Genomic DNA, 23,393 nt, shown 5'->3' on the forward strand with positions numbered 1-23,393 from the left:
TCTTCCAGAAGGAAAGCAGTAAATTTTGTGTTTTATCAAGACTCTAAGTTTTTGTCTATTCATTACAACAGTAATAGAAACCAAGTAAAGTCTCCATCCTTCTTTGTCTCTCTATTTTTCTCTCTCTCCTCTTTCTCTATATTTAATATATATAAAAACTAACTAGCATATATGTATGTATAAACATTTATAAATTATAAATTAATCTATAGATATATTAGGTATTTTGGTGAAATAAGACATGACACTAAAGGAAATCCAGTTTAAATAAACAACAGGTAATAGAATCTTATTCAAACACAAATTATCAATACATAAGACAAGACCAAAATAGTAGTTATAGTGCAAAATAGATACATTCCAGTGAAGGCTCTTGATTTTCTCATCTTGTCTCTATATTTGTTTTATTGCAAGGATAGATGATCATCTGAACCATTTTTATCTTTAAAACTCACAGTGGGGTTTGGGGAAGGACATTCTAATGACAGTGAAAAGACAATCCACTGGGTAAAGCACTTTCCATAAACATGACCAACCACATTGGATCTCAGGCACCTGATATGGTCCACTGAACCCTTATTCCTGGAGTAAGCTCTGATCACTACAAGATGTGGCCCAAAAGCAAACCCCATCTTTAAATAAAAGTAAGGTAGGTCTACAGTTTTAAACGCAACATTCCCAAGAAGTTTTTTTTTTCTTCTACCTATCCCTCCAAACCTTAAGTTCTACTCTTCAGAGGTCTTTTTAAAATTTTTCTCAGCTCTTTCTTCTGTTGATATTGTGATGATTTGGGGTTTCATACAACTTGGTAGTGGTGCTCGCACAAATTCAAACTCTTCTTAATTAATGCTTTCCTTCCTCCATAATATTGGATAATAGCCATGTGTTTATATATGATAACACATATTAGTAATATATCTTTGAAAAGAAACTATTTACACTTCTTTTCTTGTATTCCTTCACATTACTTCAATCTAATTTTTTCACTCACTACTACTAAGTTTTAAATAATATACTTATGCATTGATTGCTTCATTGTAAACTAAGATAATAAGATATTTTTTTAGATGGACAGAAATTGGGTCTTGCCTGCTACATCTTTTAATTATTCAGTGACAGAGATTGAACCCATGACTACCTGCGTACAAAACATGTATCAAAGCCCATTGGGTTATTTCCCTAGTCTCAAGGTAGATGCTGTTGACTAACCAATACTTAAGATGAACACCATAGAATCTTCAAGGAATTATTTTAAACACAGTGCTCAGAATTGAGCCAATAATTTAGGTGTTTTCTAATTACTATTACAGGTTTCTTTCTTTCTTTCTTTTGTTTTTTTTTTTTTGCTTTTTGGGTCACACCTGGCAATGCACAGGGGTTTCTCCTGGCTCTTCACTCAGGAATTATTCCTGTTGGTGCTCAGGGGACCATATGGGATGCTGGGAATCGAACCCGGATCAGCTATGTGCAAGGGAAACACCCAACCCATTGTGCTATTGATCCAGCCCCAGGTGCTGTGTATTTTTTTTTTTGGTGGGGTCACAGCCAGCAATGCTCAGGGGTTACTCCTGGCTCTGCACTCAGGAATTACTCTTGGTGATTCTGGGGGATCATATAGGATGCCTGGGGATCGAACCAGCGTCGGCTGTGTGCAAGGCAAATGCCCTACTCACTGTACTATCACTCTGGCCCCAGTGCTGTGTATTCTTATGTGAAGATTTTTTTTTTCATCATTGGGAAGTCCTATTACCAACTTCTGATCAAGCAAAATGCTCTTGATCATTTTTTCATGAACAAACAATAAAGCCATGTAAGTACCATCTTACTTTGAAAAATACATTTAATAAATTAATTTATTTATTTAAATTTTTATTAGTGAGACACTATGAAATACAGTTGTAGACTTACAAATTTTTGTGCTTGGGTTTCAATTATACAATGGTCAAATACCCATTCCTCCACCAGTGCCCATTTCCCACCACCACGGATCCCAGTATCCCTCCCACTCCCCATGCCCCCCAACCCTCCCTGCCTCTGTGACAGGGCATTCCCTTTTGTTCTCTCTCTCTCCTATTTGGTGTTGTGGTTTGCAAAAGAGGCAATGAGTGGCAATCATGTTTGGTCTATAGTCTACTTTCAGTATGCTTCTCCCATCCTGGGAGGATTCTCCCAACACCCTTTATTTGGTGCTCCTTCTCTATCTGAGCTCCCTTTTCCCCTAGCATGTGTGGCTGGCCTCCAAGCCATGGAGCAAAATTCCTGGCACTAATCTCGGCCATTCTTGGGTGTTAGTCTCCTATTTTGTTACTTTATGTTCCCCAGATGAATGCAATCTTTCTATGTCTATCCCTCCCTTTCTGACTCATTTTGCTTAACATGATACTTTCCATGTAGTACCACTTGTATGTAAATTTCATGACTTCATCTTTTCTAACAGCTACATAGTACTCCATTGTGTAAAAGTACCAAAGTTTCTTTAACGAGTCATCTGTTCTCGGGCACTCAGGTTTTTTCCAGATTCTGGCTGAAAGATATATTTTAGATTATGATATTTTTCCTAGACTTTCAGTGACAAGAAATTTTGATTCCTTACTTCCTTATTGATAATTTGTCTCTAAGATATTCATTCATCTAATGACAGAGTACTATATGTTCAAGGAGTTTTTTAGTTTTTTGTAAGGCTATGGATTACCTAATAATTATAAATCTATCCTGTTCATGTCTAACGTTCATTGATTTAAAGAAGGCCTTTGATTCTGTTGAGACAGAAGTGGTCATGGAAGCCCTAGCCAATCAGGGCGTACAAACTCAATACATCAGGATCCTTCGTGAGCTCTATTGCGGATTCACTACCAAGATCTCACCATTCTACAAAGAAGTAATCATCCATATCAAGAGAGGGGTTCAGCAGGGTGATACCATTTCACCAAAACTGTTCAGTGCCACCCTCGAGAACATCATGAGACAACTGGAATGGGAAAGCATGGGAGTGAAGATAGATGGTCGGCAACTACACCACCTCCGCTTTGCTGGTGACATCGTTCTAATAACACCAAACATCAGCCAAGCGGCACAAATGCTGAACGACTTTAACCGTGAATGTGGAAAGGTCGGACTACAGCTGAATCTTATGAAGACAATGTTTATGAGAAACAGCCTTGTTCCTGACGCTCCATTCGCTCTCAACGGAACCACCATCTCCGAATGCAACAGTTATATATACCTAGGTCGAGAAATCAACATGATGAATGACCTGGCACCTGAGTTGCGCAGGAGGAAGAGAGCGGCTTGGAATGCCTTCAAGAATGTTGAAGAAATAACTAAAAGGACAAAGAACCTCCAGCTACGAGCACATCTCTTTGATTCCACTGTTCTTCCTGCATTAACATATACCTCAGAGACCTGGACCCTACGAAAACAGGATGAGAATGCTACTCGGGTCTCTCAAAGAGGAATCGAAAGAGCTATGCTTGGAATATCACGATTCACTCAAATGAGAGATAGAATCTGGAGTTCTGATCTTCGTCAATGCTCAAGAATCAGGGACGCTGTCTCATTTGCCAAGACATCAAAAATCAAATGGGCTGGACACGTAATGAGGTTTACATACAACCGCTGGACTAGAGCCATTACTGATTGGATTCCACAGGACATCAAAAGATCACGTGGACGCCCACCTACAAGATGGTCAGACTTCTTCATCAAGACCCTGAATGATCGGTTTGAGGCTCTGCATGTTCCTAGAATGAACAGATACCATTGGGCTACGCTAGCACGCAACTGGGATGAATGGAGACGTTACTGGCACCCGCTCAAGTAAATCGATGAATAACGGGGATTAAGTGATTAAGTGATTCTCCTCATTGATAAAAAGCCCAAAAAATAAGTGCAAGAATATAGAACTTCCCTAAAATCCTTGTTTTACTTGTATATGGTTATTAGCCTAATTTCAGATCTCATATAATCCACAATCAATTTTTATGAGATAGTTTCAAATATCTTGTCAAATAATTGTTTTGATGTGTTTAGTAAGTAACCTCTCATCCGTTTATGAACACTATAAAAACTTAAGCTCACCTAGTGAATCCCCACCAAATGAATACTACATTAATATAATTTATCATTGCTTTATGAAATTATAGAACTTCAGGGGTGTAGGCTTCTACTTCTATATGTGTATAAGACTCACCATCATCATACTATTAAAATGACTCCTCTTCATTGTCCTGTACAACCTCTTCTATTTCATCTCCTCTTTCCTACCAATGTAAACTAGGGTTTCCTTAGTTTCCACCACATTATTCCTTACTAGTAAAGATAAACATTAGAAATATTTTTATTTAAATTTTATTTTAATGAATTATTTTTGAAGTATTTATTATTATTCTGCTTTTCCTTTTTCCTATTGAACTCTATTTGCAGGGTGGGAGAAATATTGGGTCACATTCATCAGTGCTCAGGGAATACTCATAGTTTGGTAATCAGGATCACTTGCTTCAAATAATACTCAAGTAGTTATGCAGTATCATGGCTGAAGCTCGACCTCCTGCAAGAAGAGCACTCTACCCCACTGAACTCTCTCTGATCCTTGTAGAATTCTAAGAAATCTCTGTTTTTAAGACTTCTAATCCACCTTCCATTTTTAAATCTCTGATTTCTCTCTCTGGTGAAAAATGTCAACAACTTTGATACATTGTCATTGGTCTTTAAATTAATAGCTAGAAATCAAGTCAGAATATTTAAACTGCTAATAAATTTTACAATTTCCCTAACACTATCACATTTCACACTGGTGGTTCAAACTTGACATCAGAATTACCTATAGCATTTCAGAAATAGCATATGCTTAGACTCTGTTGAATTACATGAATTAACTAAGGACTCAGGTATCACTATATGTATATATTTTTTAATTTCTAAATATTACCTTTTTATTCTATCTTAAATTCTCTATGTGCTTTTCTGCTCAGTGCTAATTTTCTTGATCAAAAAATCTTCCACTAATTGATAATGTCATGATTAGCTTTAACCAAATAATTGTACTCCTGTTCTTTCTTCATCAGTCCATATCCTTTACATTCAAAAATAGTGCAAATGAATTAAATAACTTTTTTTGCATGGGGGGGGTATTGAGCCACACCCACTGATACTCGAGTTATTCCTAACTACACTCAAGAACCACTGCTGGAAGTCTTAGGGGAATCATAAAAGATGACAAGTATTGAACCCAGGTTGTTCATATGCAAGAAAAGTGCATTACCTCCTGTACTACCTCTCTACACTAATTTAGTTTTACTAACCAAATCCTTTGAGAAAATATTATTTCGTTATTTTGTTGCAAATTGAGAAACATGTATTTTGTTTTTCAATTAAGGTTATTTCAGGCTAGCATTAGGCCATAGTTCAGAAAGGAAATATAATATATGTATATATTAAATATATATTTAATATATATTAAACATATAATATATGTCTCAGAACAACCACCAACTGGGAGCTCCTTGCCACTATTTTGGCAACATGGGAAGATGCCGTCATTTACAACATTGATGAAGTATATGATCGACTGGTTCAGCACCTCCATGATTGTGCAAGGAACACTGAGAGAGAGAAAGTCACAAAAAGACACCTGTCTTCAGAAACTCTCAAGCTTATTTGCCAACGTGGTTTGGCACAAGCCTCAGGAGTTCACAAGCTAATGTCCGACATCGCAAAGCTATGCAGAGGAGTGATGAAGGAAGACCTCAAAGAGAGAAGAGCAGCAATGTTGGCCAATGCGGCAGAAGCTGGGAAAAGTATTCGCAATTCTTGCCTATTCTTCACCAACTATAAGACCAAGATGACTGCCCTTCAGTGTCCTGATGGATCTATCACATCTTCCAGAAGGGTAGTGGAGAAGATTATCCATGACTTCTATTCGGATCTCTTCGGAAGCCACATCCACCTGCCCACATATCAAATTCCGAAAGATGGATATGTCATTCCCAATGTTCTCCCTTCTGAAATCCAACACACCATTTTGTCCTTAAAGAAGTGTTCAGCACCCGGCCCAGACAAGGTCAGACCCAAACAACTGAAGAATCTGCTGCCAGTACTCGTCAATACACTGGCTGGGCTCTTCACACACTACCTGTCTGAATGCAAGGTCCCGTCCCAATGGAAAACCAGCAGGATTGTTCTTTTGTACAAGAAGTGAGACATCCACAACATCAGCAACTATTGCCCGATCTGCCTGCTGTCTGTCATCTACAAGTTGTTCACTCGAGTCATCCTGAACAGAATAGGCAGAACACTAGACAAAGGACAACCATGAGAGCAAGCCGGGTTCCAAAAAAGATTCAGCATGATCCACCATATCCACATGGTAACCAAGCTCATTGAGGTTTCATGAAAGTTCAAGATGCTGCTCTGTCTAACATTCATGGATTTAAAGAAGGCCTTTGATTATGTTGAGACTGAAGCGGTCATCGAAGCCCTAGTCAAACAGGGCGTTCAAACTCAATACATCAGGATTTTCTGCAAGCTGTATTACGGATTCACCACCAGGATCTCACCATTCTACAAGGAAGTGATCATCAACTTCAAGATAGGGGTTCGGCAGGGTGATACCATTTCACTGAAACTCTTCAGTGCCACCCTTGAGAACATCATGTGATGACTGGAATGGGAAGGAATGGGAGGGAAGATAGACGGTCGGCAACTACACCACCTCCACTTCGCTGATGACATCATTCTAATAACACCAAACATTAGCCAAGTGGCACAAATGCTGGCTGACTTGGACCGTGAATGAGGACAGGTCAGACTGCAGCAGAATCTCACCAAGACAATGTTCATGAAAAATGAACTAGTCCCTGATGTTCCATTTGCTGTCAGTGAAACAAACATCTCCAAATGCAGCAGCTATGTGTACCTGGGTCGAGAACTCAACATAAGGAATGACTTGGCGCCAGAACTGTGCCAGAGGTAGAGAGGGGCATGGAATGCCTTCAAGAGCGCAGAAGAAGTTGTAAAGAGAATAACCTCTGGCTCAGGGCACATCTTTTCGACTTCACCATTCTTCCTGCATTAACATATGTCTCAGAGACTGTGGCCCTGTGAAAACAGGATGAGAACGCTATTCGGGTCTCCCAAAGAGGAATCAAAAGAGCTATGCTTGGAGTATCACGCTTTACTCAAGTGAGAAAAGGACTCTGGGGTTCCAATCTCCATCAATGATTGAAAATCAGGGATGCTGCCTCCTTTGCCAAAGTGTTGAAAATCATTATCATGTAATGCAATATGGAGACGACCTCTGGAGTAGAGTCGTTACCGACTGGATTTCACAGGATGTCAAAAGAACACCTGGCCGCCCACCTACAAGATGGTCAGACTTTTTTGTCAAGACCTTGAACAAATGGTTTGATGCTCTTCTTGTTCCTGGAGTGAGCAGATGCCATAGGGCTACATTAGCATGCAACTGAGTCGAACAGAGACGTTACTGGAACCTGCTCAAGCAAATCAACAAACAACAGGATGACAAGTGATTACAAGTGATATGTTTAACATCAACTTTCACTCCAGAAACTCAAGATATTCTTTCTTTATTCTTGATAGAAAAAATAAATAAATAAATAAATGAAAAGACAAATCAAAAGTACAAAATAGTTCCATTTATGTCATTATTATACAGGTTTTATTTGTTTAGTTATTTTGTGTCGTTTGTCTCTTTGGGCTACACCTGGCTATTAACTGGGGCTTACTCTTGGTTCTGTACTCAGGCGTCATTATTTATGGAATTATACAGATTTTGTTGTAGACTGTTTCCTCTGTTTGCACCATGATACGTAAGAATGTGTGACCCTAAAAGCTTGGACATATAGAGTCAAGTTTTTGAAATGAAATATTTGGGGGTCTCAGTTATTAAGCCCTTTTATGTATAAAGAATAAGTAAACTTATTGGTTTATATCAAGACAAAATTTAGTTTTTCACACAGTGGTAATGATGTATTTTTTCTGCTTACTTTTTATCTTTATTCCACATTCGATCACTTAATAATGCAGGTTTATAAAAGTAAATATATTATTCCTACACAGAGAACCAGAAACCAGCAGATTTAAACTCCAGACACCAGCATCCTTACTCTCTTGGTACTACTCAGGCTTGTCAACTTTGTTTTGTGAGTTATTCCTCTACATGCCTTCACCTATCTACTAAAGATACTCCTTCTAGCTCAGAAATTTTACTTTTTATAGAATTTCAGTGAAATTAGCCAATGCTATGGATTCCAAAATGAAAATGAATGCAAATTTAAGTGTATTAAGAAGATTTGCTGTCAGTCTCCTGCCCCTGCGCCTGGCTGTTCCTCGCCGGGGTCCCTTGGAGGGGAGCGGGTTGAGCTTTCCTCCCCACCCCGACCAGGGCTCCGGCAGCCGAAGACCTCCAGGACCAGCCACCACCATGCTGAGACCACTCTCCGCACACATGAAGGTACTGGCAGAGGGACAAAGCCACGCGGGTTCCGGGGCCGAGATCTCCAAGCCTACTCGAATTGGAGTCGAGCATCCTCCACCCAGATCCTCCAAATTCCAGTAGGCGGGGGTCACACCCACCACCTGGCCCCCTGGCACCGTGTAATCCCATCAGCGGCCAAGACTCAGAGACTACAAAATGCAGCTCCTGGAACCGCGCGGCCACATTCGCGGCCGCGCGACATCTTATCAGAACATCTTTTTATGATATCTCATTATCTCATTCCTACTCTGGACAAACTTGCAGGCTATCGAATATAGCCTGCCCACAGGGCAGAGTCTGGCAAACTCCCCGTGGCGCACCAAATATGCCAAATACCAGTAACAATGATGGGTCTCATTCTCCTAAAAAGCCTTGAATATAATCTCAGGGCTAGGATGAAAGAGACGTTACTGGGGCCTGCTCGAGGCAATCGACGATTAACAGGATGATGAATGAATGAATGAAGAAGATTTGCTAAAGAACATAGGCCAACTCCATATTATCAGTTAATATTGCTGAAAAATAATCTCCAACGCCCCTGTGAGATATTGTTTCATTTCACATTGGCATATAAAATTTGATGATCATCATCTATTTACTCTTTTTGTTGTTGTTGTTGTTGTTAAATTTATTTATTGAATTATCGTGAGAAAAGTTACAAAGGTTTCAGGTTTAAGTCTTAGTCATGCAATAATCAAACACCCATCCCTTCACAAGTGCATATTTTTCAGCACCAAGAACCCCAATATGCCCCCTTTCCCACCCCTCCTGATGCCTGTGAGGCAGATGATTTCTATTTAACTCTCTCTCTAATTTGATCACTGTCACTGTCCTCCCATTGTTCATCGATTTGCTTGAGCAGACCCAGTAACATTGTGAGACTTGTTACTGTGTTTGGCATATCGAATACATCACGGGTAGCTAGCCAGGCTTTGCCGTGTGGGCGAGATACTCTCGGCAGCTTGCCAGGCTCTCCGAGAGGGGCGGAGGAATCGAACTCGGGTCGGCCATGTTGGCTGCATACAAGGGGAACGCCCTACCTGCTGTGCTATCGCTCCAGCCTCTAATTTCATTATTTTGACAAAAGATGCACCATTGTTATTTGGAACATCCCCCCAACAATCAGAACTGCTGAAAAGGCATTGTGAAATAATTTGTTTCCTATTGCTGGTTATGAAGACCATATGATGTCATGCGGCCACAATAGCGGCCATGCAGTTTTGGATTTCTGATATCTTACTAGTTAAGTCTGGAGGGATTTCTGCCAAAAGCTGGATAATTACAAGATTGGTTTGTGTGCATCTGGTGCCATGGCTGTGCCAGAGAGCTGCTCATGGGGGGCAACTCGTGGCTTTGGTAGGGTGTGAAGGACGTCTCTATTTACTCTTTTATCTTATAAATGGACTGGAGTGATAGCACAGTGGTAGGGTGTTTGCCTTGCATGAGGCCGACTGCACCGACCTGGGTTCAATTCCTCCGCCCCTCTTGGAAAGCCCGGCAAGCTACCTAGAGTATCTCACCTGCACGGGAAAGCCTGGCAAGCTACCTACCCATGACGTATTCGATATGCCAAGCACAGTAACAACAATTCTCACAATGGAGACATTACCGGGCACACTCGAGCAAATCGATGAATGATGGGAGGACAGTTACAGATCTTATAAATATTACACTAATAAAAGAGAAAATACAGGATCTGTTTCTAGTGCACTTTTTAGAAACAAACAAGAATTTATTATATGTCTGTCCCATGTCAATTTTAATTCAAAGAGGAGAAAGATTGATAATTTCTTAATAAAATGAGAGAAAGTAGAATATAGACATCACTCTCAGAATGAGACTTGTTCAGTTTCATCAAACATTTATTACGAATCTCTTTAATCATGTAGGTATGTATAAAAAGGACAATAGGAGAAAAAATATCTACCTCAAAGGGATTCTGAGGACAGCTCTCCAGGAGTAATCCACATAATGGATCACCTACTTGCAGATAACGGAATAATGGGAACTGAAGCACCATTTTCCTGAACACATCTTTTTTTGTATTAGTAGGTATGTCTAGAATTTAAGTCTTTTAATAATACATAAAAGAAAAATCAGTGAATGCTTAAGACAATTTGAGTGACACAGAGAAACACTCTGCTGAATGTTTTCATCATCCCAGGAAATGTTTTCATCCCAAAGTTGTATAGACTATCTTTTTTAAGAAGATTTGATTTAACTCTTTTTCTCTAGGACTAAGTTCAAACTTAAAATATTAATCAGAAATTATAATCTTCTCTGTACTTTCTATCTTTACATTGTATCCATATCAGTGTCCTCTCTTTTTCTTTATTTTTTATTATCATTCTTTGCAAAGGAGGAAAAAAAAACACATTTGAACATAAAACTCTTATTTCTGTTGCAAAGAAATTTATATTCTAACATAGACCTTAAAAAAGCAAAACACGTTTTCTAATTATGTGAGTTGCTTTTGCAAACATATCAGTGATCTCCCAGTTCTAATGAAACAACATATTTAAATAATATTAATGTTATTTCAGGTACTATTTTTTAAAACAAAAGTTCCACCTGGGGAATTTATAAATTTCAACAAATGTCTTTTGCAGCTCATAATACTGACCCATAGTAGGAAGCTTGCTACACGTGGGGCAGAGAGTGACAGGAGTAGAGTTAGAAGAGAGAAGGGACCACTATGACAATGATAACTAAAAATGATCTCTCTGGACAAGAACAGATGCTGAAAGGAGGTAAAGTGATGTGCATGATCTCTTTCAGGAATAGTATTACAAATCTACATGCTTAACAGTTAAAAAAGAGAAAGAGAAGTAAAGTGTCTTCCATAGAGGCAGGCTGTGGGGAAGGTGTGTGGGACAGAAACTGGGAACATTGATGCCATAAAATGTACATTGGTGACAGGATGGGTGTTGGAATATTATATGAGTGAAATTCAATTATAAACAACTTTGTTGGTGTATATCTCATGGTGATTCAATTTTTAAAAAATGAATTTTTAAGAAAGTTACTCTCCCATATAACTGAAAAACTTAACAGATTTTCCCACAGTACTTAAAAGCGCTTTCAAAGTTTTCCTTTCAAAGAACACAATGTTTTATTTTGCAAAGTAAATTTCACTAATTTCCTGCTTTGATTACTCACTTAATATTTATACTAAAGACTACTTTGAAAAAAGTAGCAAGAACAATGGAACACTGATTCAAATATCACTGCATACTACTTTTTTGTAGGGGACATTTCTGATTCAAAGAAATACACTGATGAATAAAACATCACTTCTGATGCTTTGCTCTGCCTTCATCAGAAGGCAGAAATTCTCCAGGGGTTGGGACAATTTCTGCAGTTTCAAATGAATAAAGGGGATAAGAAACAAATTTAAGATGAACACAGTCAGCATAAACGGAGAGACTACAACCAGGAACCTAAACCTTGAATGGCAGCAAGGTGGAGGCATTGAGGCGAGACACTTCAATCACAGTGGGCAACAGAAAATCAAAGCATTTGGCAGCCTCAAGACAAAGTTTTCCTTATTTCCGTTCTTCAGAAACAAATAAAGGTGTTCGATGGGAGGAAATTATATATAATTTACTTACTCAGAACATTTTAGTTGAGTCACACGGGAGTGAGATAATTAAACATAAAAGCACAAAAATCACCATGCAGAACAGCAAATATCAGAATCACATCACTAAGGACACTGATACCAGAATTTTTCTATATGGATATACCATATTATGAAACTAAATGAAAGTAGATAAGAAAGGTCCTTGGAGCACTGGTGGAGAGAAGGTAACATTCTGGTGGTGGTTGTGGTGTTGGAATAATGAATTCATGAAAATATTATTAACAGCGTAACAATAAAAGTGGGGGGAAGGGGTGGTGTGGAGCAAGGAGACTAAATCCTCCAAATGACCAGCAGCAAAATACTAGTTAAATTATCAGCCACCTAAAAGTGCTTCAGGAAAAATGTTGTTGAATTTAAAGTTCAACGTATGGATATTTAGAAATTATGATCACTACATTGGAGGGATGTAGGATAACACTGATTTGTACTTTCTCCTCTGCTGCAAGGAGCTTAGGTATACCGGGTTATACCCATCACAATGCTCTGGAAGCACTCCCATTTCCTTGATATTCATCTTTAATTTATCTCTGCTCTGCTTTCTGTATCTGTTAATCACTCATTTCCCCTAACCAGAACCTGTGACTTGTAAAGTCAAATTCTTCAGAGATCTTTGGATTTGGATTTGTATGTGCAATATTGCTCTTCTCTTTTCCTTATGTCCTTGCATAGCTTACTTTAGAGCAACGTCTTTTTGTATATGCACAGGAAGACAGTTAATGCTATGCTTTTGTACTTGGTAGTTAATTGGCTCCAAATAATACTTACTCTTGGGTGTCTGTCATATTTACTCAACTAAAGCCCCCAATCTCCTTAATTCTTAGCACCCCAGAGCAATGTCCCAAGGAAAGGACTGGATGAACCCAGAGCAAGTGGTAAGCTACCCTGGCATCAAAACTGGACAGGCTTAAGTGTCATATTTATAATAAGCTAAGAGCACAGTTGTGGACAAATTCTGTCATGACCTGGATAAGGGCCAACTGGATAAGGACCCTGCTAGGGTTAGGAATGACTAATCTGGTCTAAGGACTGTAGTCTGGGATCTATAGAGATATATTCCTGGGAGAGTCACACTTTAAGCTTAATAAATTTCTGTGTCCATACAAAATGACTAGAAAGATTATTAAGAAGTACATTTAAGGTGACTGTTTAAATGGTTACAGACTAAAGAAAGGAGAAATAGGGCCTTATATCAAATTCTGCCCTTGAGCCGATCTCCTAGCGGATGAGATCTTTGTTCAGGCTTTACAAATGTTGATTGTGCTATTTGACCTAGGTGTAGTTGCTACCCCCAAGGCTTGGAGGTTGAGCTCTAGGCTAGACTGCGAAACTGAGCGAACATGGAAAATAGCATGAGGGATAGGAGGAGATGGGAAAGAGGGGCAGTGTGAGACTAGAATGGGGTGCTCATTAGGACTCCAACAGGGGGGCCGGGAGACTGGAATTAACAGCGACTGATCGCCAACCAGTTTAGCAGCCTGTTCCCTCTTTCATGTGTCTGTTGGCGCAGCTGCAGGCCAGGATGGGGAAGCAGCTCATGGTCACGGAATGCAAGTGATGGGAGAGACCTAACATTCATTTACTGATTACACAGAGGGAAGCAGACATTCTGATGGAAGGTGTGACGTTAGGAAGTTGTATGCATGAAATCCTTTCATTAACTGTACCGTAAATCACAAAGCCTCCCCGCATCCCAGAAAAATTTTTAAAGAGAATATTCCCAATTACCATCAAGAATATGATAAAGATGAAGTCTAAATATAAAATAAATAACTGAATAAGGACTGGAAAAGAAACACATATATAAAATGTTTTGAAAGTCAACTAAAGATAATAATAAATGAGGAATATATGGTATATTTTCTTAATAATTTGAAGTTGTTAGACATAAAATTTGAATATTAATGTGAATTTTCATGCGATGTAATATTGATCCTAACATTTACTTAGATATATTAAATGAAAGATGATAGTTAAAAATTAAAATTATCAGAGATGTAGATCAAATGGAAAAGCATCTGTACAATATACTTTAGGACCCATGTTCCATTTGTAGGACAATGGGATATCCAAGCACCATCAGGAGTGGTCCCCATAAGAAATACTGGAAAAGGAAAAATACACTTTTGCAATGAATTGTCTTATTAGGTACCAAAATATTTAATAAAAGTGTGATTGATAATAAGTATATTGGTACAGGAAAATCAGAAGTTGATTAAAGTGGATAAAGTATACAGAAATAATTCATTATAAAAGAGTAATTCAAAGGATCATAATAGTGGCATTTTAAACCAGTGATAGAGGAAAATAATATTCAAAAATAATACAGGGGGCCAGAGAGACATTACAAAGGTTAAATTACTTGTCTGACTTGCTACCACAGCTGCAACCCTGAATTGACATTTAATACTACTACATATAGTTCCCTGAGCAGATATGTTCTCTGAGCACAGACCCAGCAGTATTTTCTGAGCACTGCTTATGCTGTCCCCAAATAATAATAATATAACATGTCAATTTGTAGAAAATAAATGGCATAAATGTTAATTGCAATGTTAAATTTAAACAAAATAGAGAAAGGCATTAAAAGGGAAAGGTAAAGGCCCTCCCGTTGATCGTCGATTTGCTCGAGCGGGCCCAGTAACGTCTCCATTGGAGACTTTGTTGTTACTGTCTCTGGCATATCGAATACTCTCGGTAGCTTGCCGGGCTCTCCGAGAGGGGCAGAGGAATCGAACTCGGGTCGGCCATGTTGGCCGCTTGTAAGGCAAACGCCCTACCCGCTGTGTTATTGCTCCAGCGGTTTGGGGAGGAGGGGAGGTTTGGGGGGGGCGGCGTTCGGGGGGGTTCTCCCTTCTCCGCCCCCGACCGACCCACCACCGGTGGGGCTCGCTTGCGCATCTCCTCCTACCTGGTTGATCCTGCCAGTAGCATATGCTTGTCTCAAAGATTAAGCCATGCATGTCTAAGTACACACGGCCGGTACAGTGAAACTGCGAATGGTTCATTAAATCAGAGAAAGGCATTAACAGAAAAATAACAGAAGATAGAGAATATGACCTATAAATGTGTGGTAATGGAACATTTTTTAATTGATTTCATTTTTTTGAGAAGATCGTTTTATTGGATGGAATTTACTTAGAAATAAGGGGAAAGAGAGAAGTACATGTTTAAGAAAGAACATGAGTTTCTGCATAGTAGAGGAAAGCAAGTGAGCAAATTTAAGTGTTTGAGGTGGGGGGACAAGGGCTTGTAAGCTGATAGAAGATATTCTTAAGTTAAATATAAGTCCCAGAACTCTAAGAGCAGCATTCTTAGATTCAACTTCACAGAAACTAACAATGTTTGTACAAGAAAAATAGCACAATGTTAGAAGATGTATGCTTGAAGTAATAGATAAAAGCTAAATACAGTGGAATTATTATTTAGTATGATACCAAATTCTGAATAAGTTTGCTGTTTAATCATCACTGGAGAGTGGCAATAGAGCAGTCTTCACAAAAATTATTGAAAACTTGAAGCATGTTGAAGGGAATTATGTAGGTGGAAATTGCTTTGTCAGGTTGGCAGTAAGGGGGTTAAGATAGCCTGACCTGCGACACAGCTGCAACCCCAACAGCAGGAATGTGCCTAACATCAGACTCCCCTGCCTCATGACTAAGCTCCTTAGAAACACAAAATTGCTACAGATTTCAGGTACTCCGGGTTCTGGCTGAGAACTCCAGGTTTTCCAGTACTTCCAAAAGTCCCAGAAGCCACACCCACATTTCACTATCACTGCTATGTAAGCTCATTGCCCAGTTAAATATTTTGAATTTTCTGGAGCACCAACATCTCCAAACTCTACAACACTAACATCCCAATAGGAGCACACCATATTGGATGGGAATGTGATGTAGAAGCCAACTAAACTTAATTAACACAGAAGGTTCAACCAGCAACAGCCACTTAGTAAACCCTCAGACAAGGACTTACTGTTACCATTATGAGACACAATAATTTTCAGAAATTTTCTTTTATTGAAGTATTTCTGATAATTTCATTAGACATAAGCAATATATCTATAACAACAAGCAATATAAAATTAATTATTTGGGGTCTGCTACTGGGGTGAGCTTGAGGGGTGTTTGGAAAAATGAAAACAATAGTGGAGGGAAGGTCACAGTGGTGGTGGGTTTGGAGTTGGGATAGTGAATGCCTGTAACAAATGCACCATGAACAACTATTTAAAGTACAGTGTTTAAATAAAATGGGGGTGAGTGGGAATCTTATGGCAATAAAATAGCTTAACCAGGTAGCAAAAAGTTTTGTTATTAGTCATCAAGACATAAAGATTGTACTTACTAAGAACTATCAACTAAGTGAATGGATTGAATGTGAATGATAGCACAACATGTTTTATTATAATGTAATGGTTTAAAAGTCAAAGTAGGAGCTGGAGCAATAGCACAGCGGGTAGGGCATTTGCCTTGCATGCGGTAGACCCGGGTTCGATTCTCAGGACCCAATATGGTTCCCTGAGCACCGCTGAGGTAATTCCTGAGCACAGAGCCAGGAGTAACCCCTGTGCATCGCTGGTTGTGACCCAAAAATAAAAAAAATTTAAAAATTAAATAAAATAAAAATAAAAAGTCAAAGCAAAAATAGAATGATAAAAGTGTTTTAGGAAGATAATAATCTTAACAATGATAATAACTATACTAATCAATTATTATACTAAGGATATTTTAATTGCATTTAAAATTGTAAAGTGTTTCTGAAAACTATTGAAAATACCTGGCACTAATTTCATATTTATTTTTGATATAAAAGATACACTAATTTAATAATATTTGCCGAGAGCCTATGATGGTATGTGGAACAATCCCAAATACTACAACTCCTATCAGTTATTTCATGGCTACAATACTCTATCAAAAGTTCAAGTTATATTAATATGTATTAAGCTCTGAGAAGTAAAACTGAATTCAACAAATACTCTCTGAGGGCAGGAGAGATAGTACAGTGGATAAGGTGCTTGCCTTGCATGCAGCTGATTTGGGTTTGAATCCCAGCACCTCAAATGGTCTCTGAGCTCTGCCAGAGTGATTCCTGAGTGCTCAAAGTAAGCCTTGAGCATTACCAAGTGTTGTCTAAGAAACAAAAACAAACTAACAAAAACACAAACATTCTTTGCCTTCAAGGACTCAAAATCTAGTAAAATATATAATGTGCATATATAATACTATGGTACACAGGTCAGATTATATTAAATTCTATAACAAAATTTAAAATTAAGCACTAAACTATATATAAAAATTAGAAACCATTGACTGAGGCTCTAATATAAACTGTATTACTCATATCAATTGGATAGAATTGAGAATCTAAAGATAGGTGCCCAAGTATGTGGGCAGGTAGTTTGCAAGAAAGGAGAAAAAAATATGAAGTGGGCAAGAAAACCCTCTTCAATAAATAGTGCATGGAAAACTGATCCTTATATGCAAAAAAAAAACTCATACCTTTCTCACACCAGGCACAAAAGTCAAGTCAAAATGGATTAAAGACCCCAACATCAGACATTAATTCATAAATTACGCTGAGTAACGCATACCACTCTATGATAGTGAAATTAGAGGTAGCTTTAATGGTCAAGCAAGCTGAAACAAAGATAAGCAAATGGAACCACATCAAGCTAAGAAACTTCAGCACTACAAAGGACTTAATAGCCAGAATAAAAAGATACATTACAGACCAAAAGAATATTTGCCAACATTCATCTTATAAAGGGTTAATATCCAAGTTATTTAAACTACTAGTAGAACTCTAATAAAAAAAATAAGGGGAAGGAGGAGTGATAAACAGAAAAAACATACTGCTCAACAAAGACATACAAATGGTCAGAAGATATTTGGAAAAAATGCTCTGTATCACTTATTACCAGGAAAACGCAAATCAAAATAACAATGAGATATCATCTAATACCAGTGGGACTGGCACACATCACAAAGAACAAAACAACCAGTGTTGGCACAGAGATGAGAAAAAAGTGAACCATCATTTACTGTTGGTGGAAATGTCAACTGGCCCAGCTATTTTGTAAAACGATACAGACACTTCTCAAAAACAGGTGATTGAACTTCCATATGATTCAGCAATTCAACTTCCTGGACATCTATCACATCCAAAAGCTCAATTTAGAGCAGACATGAACTCCTATATTCATTTCAGCACTATGCACCACAGCCAAAATCTGGAAACAAGACAAGAACATATAACCGGCCATTGTGTTGCATTTACACAAATGAGTACTACTTGACTTTAAGGGGGAAAAATACAATAATATTTGCTGCTACATGGAATGGAATTGGAAAGTAGAATGCTGAGTGAAATTAGTCAGAAGAGGGACAAACACAGAATGGTCTCTCTCATATGTGGGATATAAAGATACATATTAAGAGAATAACTGTCACTGTCACTGTCCTCCCTTTGTTCATCGATTTGCTCAAGTGGGCCCAGTAACATTGTGAGACTTGTTGTTATTGTGTTTGGCATATCGAATATGTCACAGGTAGCGTGCCAAGCTCTGCCGAGAGGGCAAGATACTCTCGGGAGCTTGCCAGGCTCTCTGAGAGGGACAGAGGAATCAAACTTGGGTGGACTGGTTCAGCCGGCCGTGTGCAAGGCAAATGCACTACCTGCTGTGCTATCGCTCCAGCCCAGTAAAGGAAATAACAAATACTCAAAATGCAAAGAAACTGAAAACATGCTTTCATTTTTTTTAATGGGCATTTGTTGCTCCGTATGAATTTCAGGAGTGCTTGATTTATTTCTTTGAAGAATTTTGTGGGTGTCCTTATAGGGATCACATTGAATCTGTATAATGCTTTGGGGAATATTGCCATTTTGACAATGTTAATTCTTCCAATCCATGAGCAGGGGATATGTTTCCATTTCCTCATGTCCTCTTTTACTTCGTGGAGTAGCGTTTTGTAGTTTTCATTGTAGAGGTCCTTTACCTCTTTAGTTAGGCTGATTCCGAGGTATTTGACTTTCTGGGGGCATAATACCCTGCCACAGAGGCAGGATGGGACGGGGGGGGGGAGGATGAGGGTTGGGGGGGGATGCTGGGACCCGTGGGGATGGATGACGGGCACTGGTGGAGGGATGGGCACTTGATCATTGTATAACTGAAACCCAAGCACAAAATTTGTAAGCCTATAACTGTACCTCATGGTTTTTCACTAATAAAAAAAGAAAAAAAATTAAAAAATAAAAAATAAACTACAAAAAAAAACATGCTTTCATTTTTAAGTTTATTTCAGGGAGTGTAATTGAAGAGGGACACTAAAGTGAAGGAGACACTTGGCTGAAGGGCGTGGAGCTGGAATATTTTATTTCTAAAATCCTACTAACAGTTTAGACACATTAAATAATATTTAAAAGAAAGCATAAAAAGCTTCTCAGATTCTCAGATTCTTCAGTAGTTTAGATTCAAAGCAGTATGTCTTCACTTCAATATTTCAACAAATAATTATTGAACAAATTCTAGAAGGTGCTCAACACTTAAGATACCAAATAGGCAAATAAGAAAAATGCTGACCTTGCTTAAGGAAACTCTCTCCAACACGACACTTGCGCTAAGAAAGCCGCTAGCTACAGTTTGAGTTCAGGTAAAGAAATACCTAGATCAACTGGAAAGTTGGGAGCCATATTATAATATTTTTAGCATTTTGAGCACAAAAAATATTTTTGAATTAGAGCAGTGGCAACCCAAGGAGAAAATAAAACTAGAAAAATTTTTTAATGATGAAACAATAAAGTAAAGTAAAGGCCCTCCCGTTGATCTTCAATTTGCTCGAGCGGGCCCAGTAACGTCTCCATTGGAGACTTTGTTGTTACTGTGTTTGGCATATCGAATACGTCACAGGGAACTTGCCAGGCTCTGCCGTGCGGGCAAGATCCTCGCGGTAGCTTGCCGGGCTCTCCAAGAGGGGTGGAGGAATCGAACTCGGGTCAGACATGTTGGTTGCATGCAAGGCAAATGCCCTACTGCTGTGCTATCGCTCCAGCTGGACCTCCTGCATGTGAAGTATGCTTTGCAAGCGCTCAACCTGCTAAGTGATGAAACAATAGTAGTTAGCAATTACTAAAGTTTAGAGAAAAGTGAAATTTCTGTGACAGGAAACATTGTAAAATAAGCTAGGATTGCAGGGAGGCTTAAGAAATGATAAATGTCTCTTCAAAGAAATGGAGCAAACACTCCTGAAATTTATATGGAACAATAAGCCCCCACAAATAGCTAAAGCAATTCTTGGGAAAAAGAAAATGGGAAGAATCAACCTCCCTAACTTCAAACTTTACTACAAAGCAGTAATAATCAAAACAGCATGGTACTGGAACAAAGGCAGAACTGCAGACCAATGGAACAGGGTTGAATACACTGACATCTCCCCTCAATCATATGATCATCTAATTTTTGATAAAGTTGCAAGAAATGTGAAGTGGAGTAAGAAAAGCCTCTTTAACAAATTGTGCTGGCATCAATGGATGGCTACATGCAAAAAAATGAGCTCATAACTCTGCCTAACACCATGTACAAAGGTAAGATCAAAATGGATTAAGGACCAGAACATCAGACCAGAAACCATAAGGTATATTGAAGACAAAGTTGGCAAAACCCTCCATGACATTGAGGCTAATGGTATTTTCAAAGATGCCACGCCACTGGCCGAGCAAGTGAAAACAGAGATAGATAAATGGGACTATCTTAAACTAAGAAGCTTCTGCACCTCCAAAGAAACAGTGACCAAAATACAAAGACAGTCGACAGAATGGGAAAGAATATTCGCCGAATACACATCTGACAAGGGGTTGATATCAAGGATATACAAAGTACTGGTTGAACTCCACAAGAAGAAAACATCCAACCCCAACAAAAAATGGGGCAATGAAATGAACAGAAACTTTCTCAAAGAAGAAATCCAAATGGCAAAAAAGCACATGAGAAAATGCTCTACATCATTAATCATCAGGGAGATGCAGATCAAAACCACAATGAGATACCATCTCACACCTCAGAGACTGGCCCACATTCAAAAGAACAAAAGCAACTGATGCTGGCACGAATGTGGCGAGAAAGGGACACTCCTTCATTGCTGGTGGGAATGCCGACTAGTTCAGCCCTTTTGGAAAACAGTATGGACGCTTCTCAAAAAATTAGAAATTGAGTTCCCATTTGACCCAGCAATACCACTCCTGGGAATATATCCCAGAGAGGCAAAAATGTATAGTCGAAGTGACATCTGCACTTGTTTGTTCATTGCAGCACTCTTTACAGTAGCCAGAAACTGGAAGAAACCTGAGTGCCCAAGAACAGATGACTGGTTAAAGAAACTTTGGTACATCTACACAATGGAGTACTATATAGCTCTTAGAAAAGATGAAGTCATGAAATTTACATACAAGTGGTACAATATGGAAAGTATCATGCTAAGCGAAATGAGTCAGAAAGAGAGGGATAGACATAGAAAGATTGCATTCATCTGGGGGATATAAAATAACAAAATATGAGATTAATACCCAAGAATAGCTGAGATCAACACCAGGAAGATTACTCTATAGCTTAGAGGCCAGCCGGGTATTCTAGGGGAAAGGGCAGTTCAGATAGAGAAGGGAGCACCAAATGGAGGGTGTTTGGAGGATCCTCCCAGGAAGGGAGATGCATGTTGAAAGTAGACGATGGACTGAACATGTTTGCCACTCAATGTCTCTTTTGCTGACCACAACACCCAAAAGGAGAGAGAGAACAAAAGGGAATGCCCTGCCACAGTGGCAGGAGGGGATGGGGGGATGGGGGAAGGGATATTATCCATGGTGGTGGAAAATGGGCACTGGTGGACGGATGGGTATTTGATCATGGTATGACCGAAACCCATGCACAAAAATTTGTAAGTCTACAACTCTACCTCATGGTGTTTCACTAATAAAAAAATGATAAATATCTATCTATATCTTAATATGAGACAGTGTCACTTTAGGGTAAATGAAAAGCCATAATCACTGAAAGTCTCAGTTTCTAACCTCAGTACATCTATTCACCCACTTCTCTTCACAATCATGGTTCTTCTAATCTGAGCTATGTTAACCAAATCTCTAAATCAATCATGTTAAAAATAGAAATTTGTCATGTAAACAAATTTTAAGAAAGTTAAAGATCAATAAATTTCCAAAAGAAGTTATAAGAGGTATGCAGTGTGATTGGGGGCTGGAGAGATAGAGTTAGTAAGGCACTCACCTTGCACTTGACAGGCCTGGCCTTGATTCCTGCACCCCATATATTTCCCCAACCCCAAAGCAGTGATCCCTGACTGCAAAACCAGTAAGCCTGGAGCAATCCCCAGGAACTGCATGGTGTGACCCAAAAATATAAATAAATAAATAAATAAATAAATAAAATATAAGACTTGATCAGGATTTAATAGACCATCTGATTTCATTCCCATGTTTTCACCACCATATATAAAATGTTCCATAAATGTCATCAAAAAAGAAATAGAGTTATAAGCATGATTGATTCTTAGTGTACTAGATACTCTCCAAATTTACTTCAGTTTCTAACTTACTGTATTTTAAATATCAAATCAATAATAGACAATTGGCTAAACCTGATTATCATCTTACCAAAATCACATTTCCTCATCTCCATTACTGTTTGTAGTTGCCCATCCCCCAGCCTTCAACCCCTGCATTATATTAGTGAGAACCCTGGAAACTGTCAAGATGTGACTACTGAGAACTGTAACACTGTAGCACTGTCCTCCAGTTGTTCATCGGTTTGCTTGAGCAGGTACCAGGAACCATCTCCATTGTGAGACTTGTTGTTAATGTTTTTGGCATGTCCAATATGCCATGGGGTGTTTGCCAATCTCTGCCATGCAGGGGTAGCTTGCCAGGCTCTCCAAGAGGGGTGGAGGAATCGAACCCCAGTCGGCCGCATGCAAGGCAAACGCCCTATCCACTGTGCTATCGCTTCAGCCCTACTGAGAACTAATAATAAGAATTAAACTTATAAGTACATTGTTAAAAAAACAATTTAAGAACTTGGTTATATACTTTGTCCAGTGGTTTAGTCACATAAGTGACCATCAGTAAAATTTCCAAACACAAATTTCCAAAGACATGGTAGTTAGCAATTCAATCTCAAATGAAGATGAAGGATAGATCTGAGTAGAAACCTGGGAGACATCACTAAGTAAATCTATTGTACAATGTTACTTA

General features: G+C 38.8%; 1 protein-coding gene across 1 annotated transcript in view; it reads right to left on the reverse strand.

The window, feature by feature from the left end:
* Positions 1–23,393, reverse strand: part of WDR49 (WD repeat domain 49) — a 211,590-nt gene that overhangs the window by 136,443 nt on the left and 51,754 nt on the right. The gene's annotated exons all lie outside the window — the stretch shown is intronic.

Source organism: Sorex fumeus, unplaced genomic scaffold, assembly GCF_029834395.1.
Source record: "Sorex fumeus unplaced genomic scaffold, SorFum_2.1 ptg000010l, whole genome shotgun sequence".
Lineage (NCBI taxonomy): Eukaryota > Metazoa > Chordata > Mammalia > Eulipotyphla > Soricidae > Sorex > Sorex fumeus.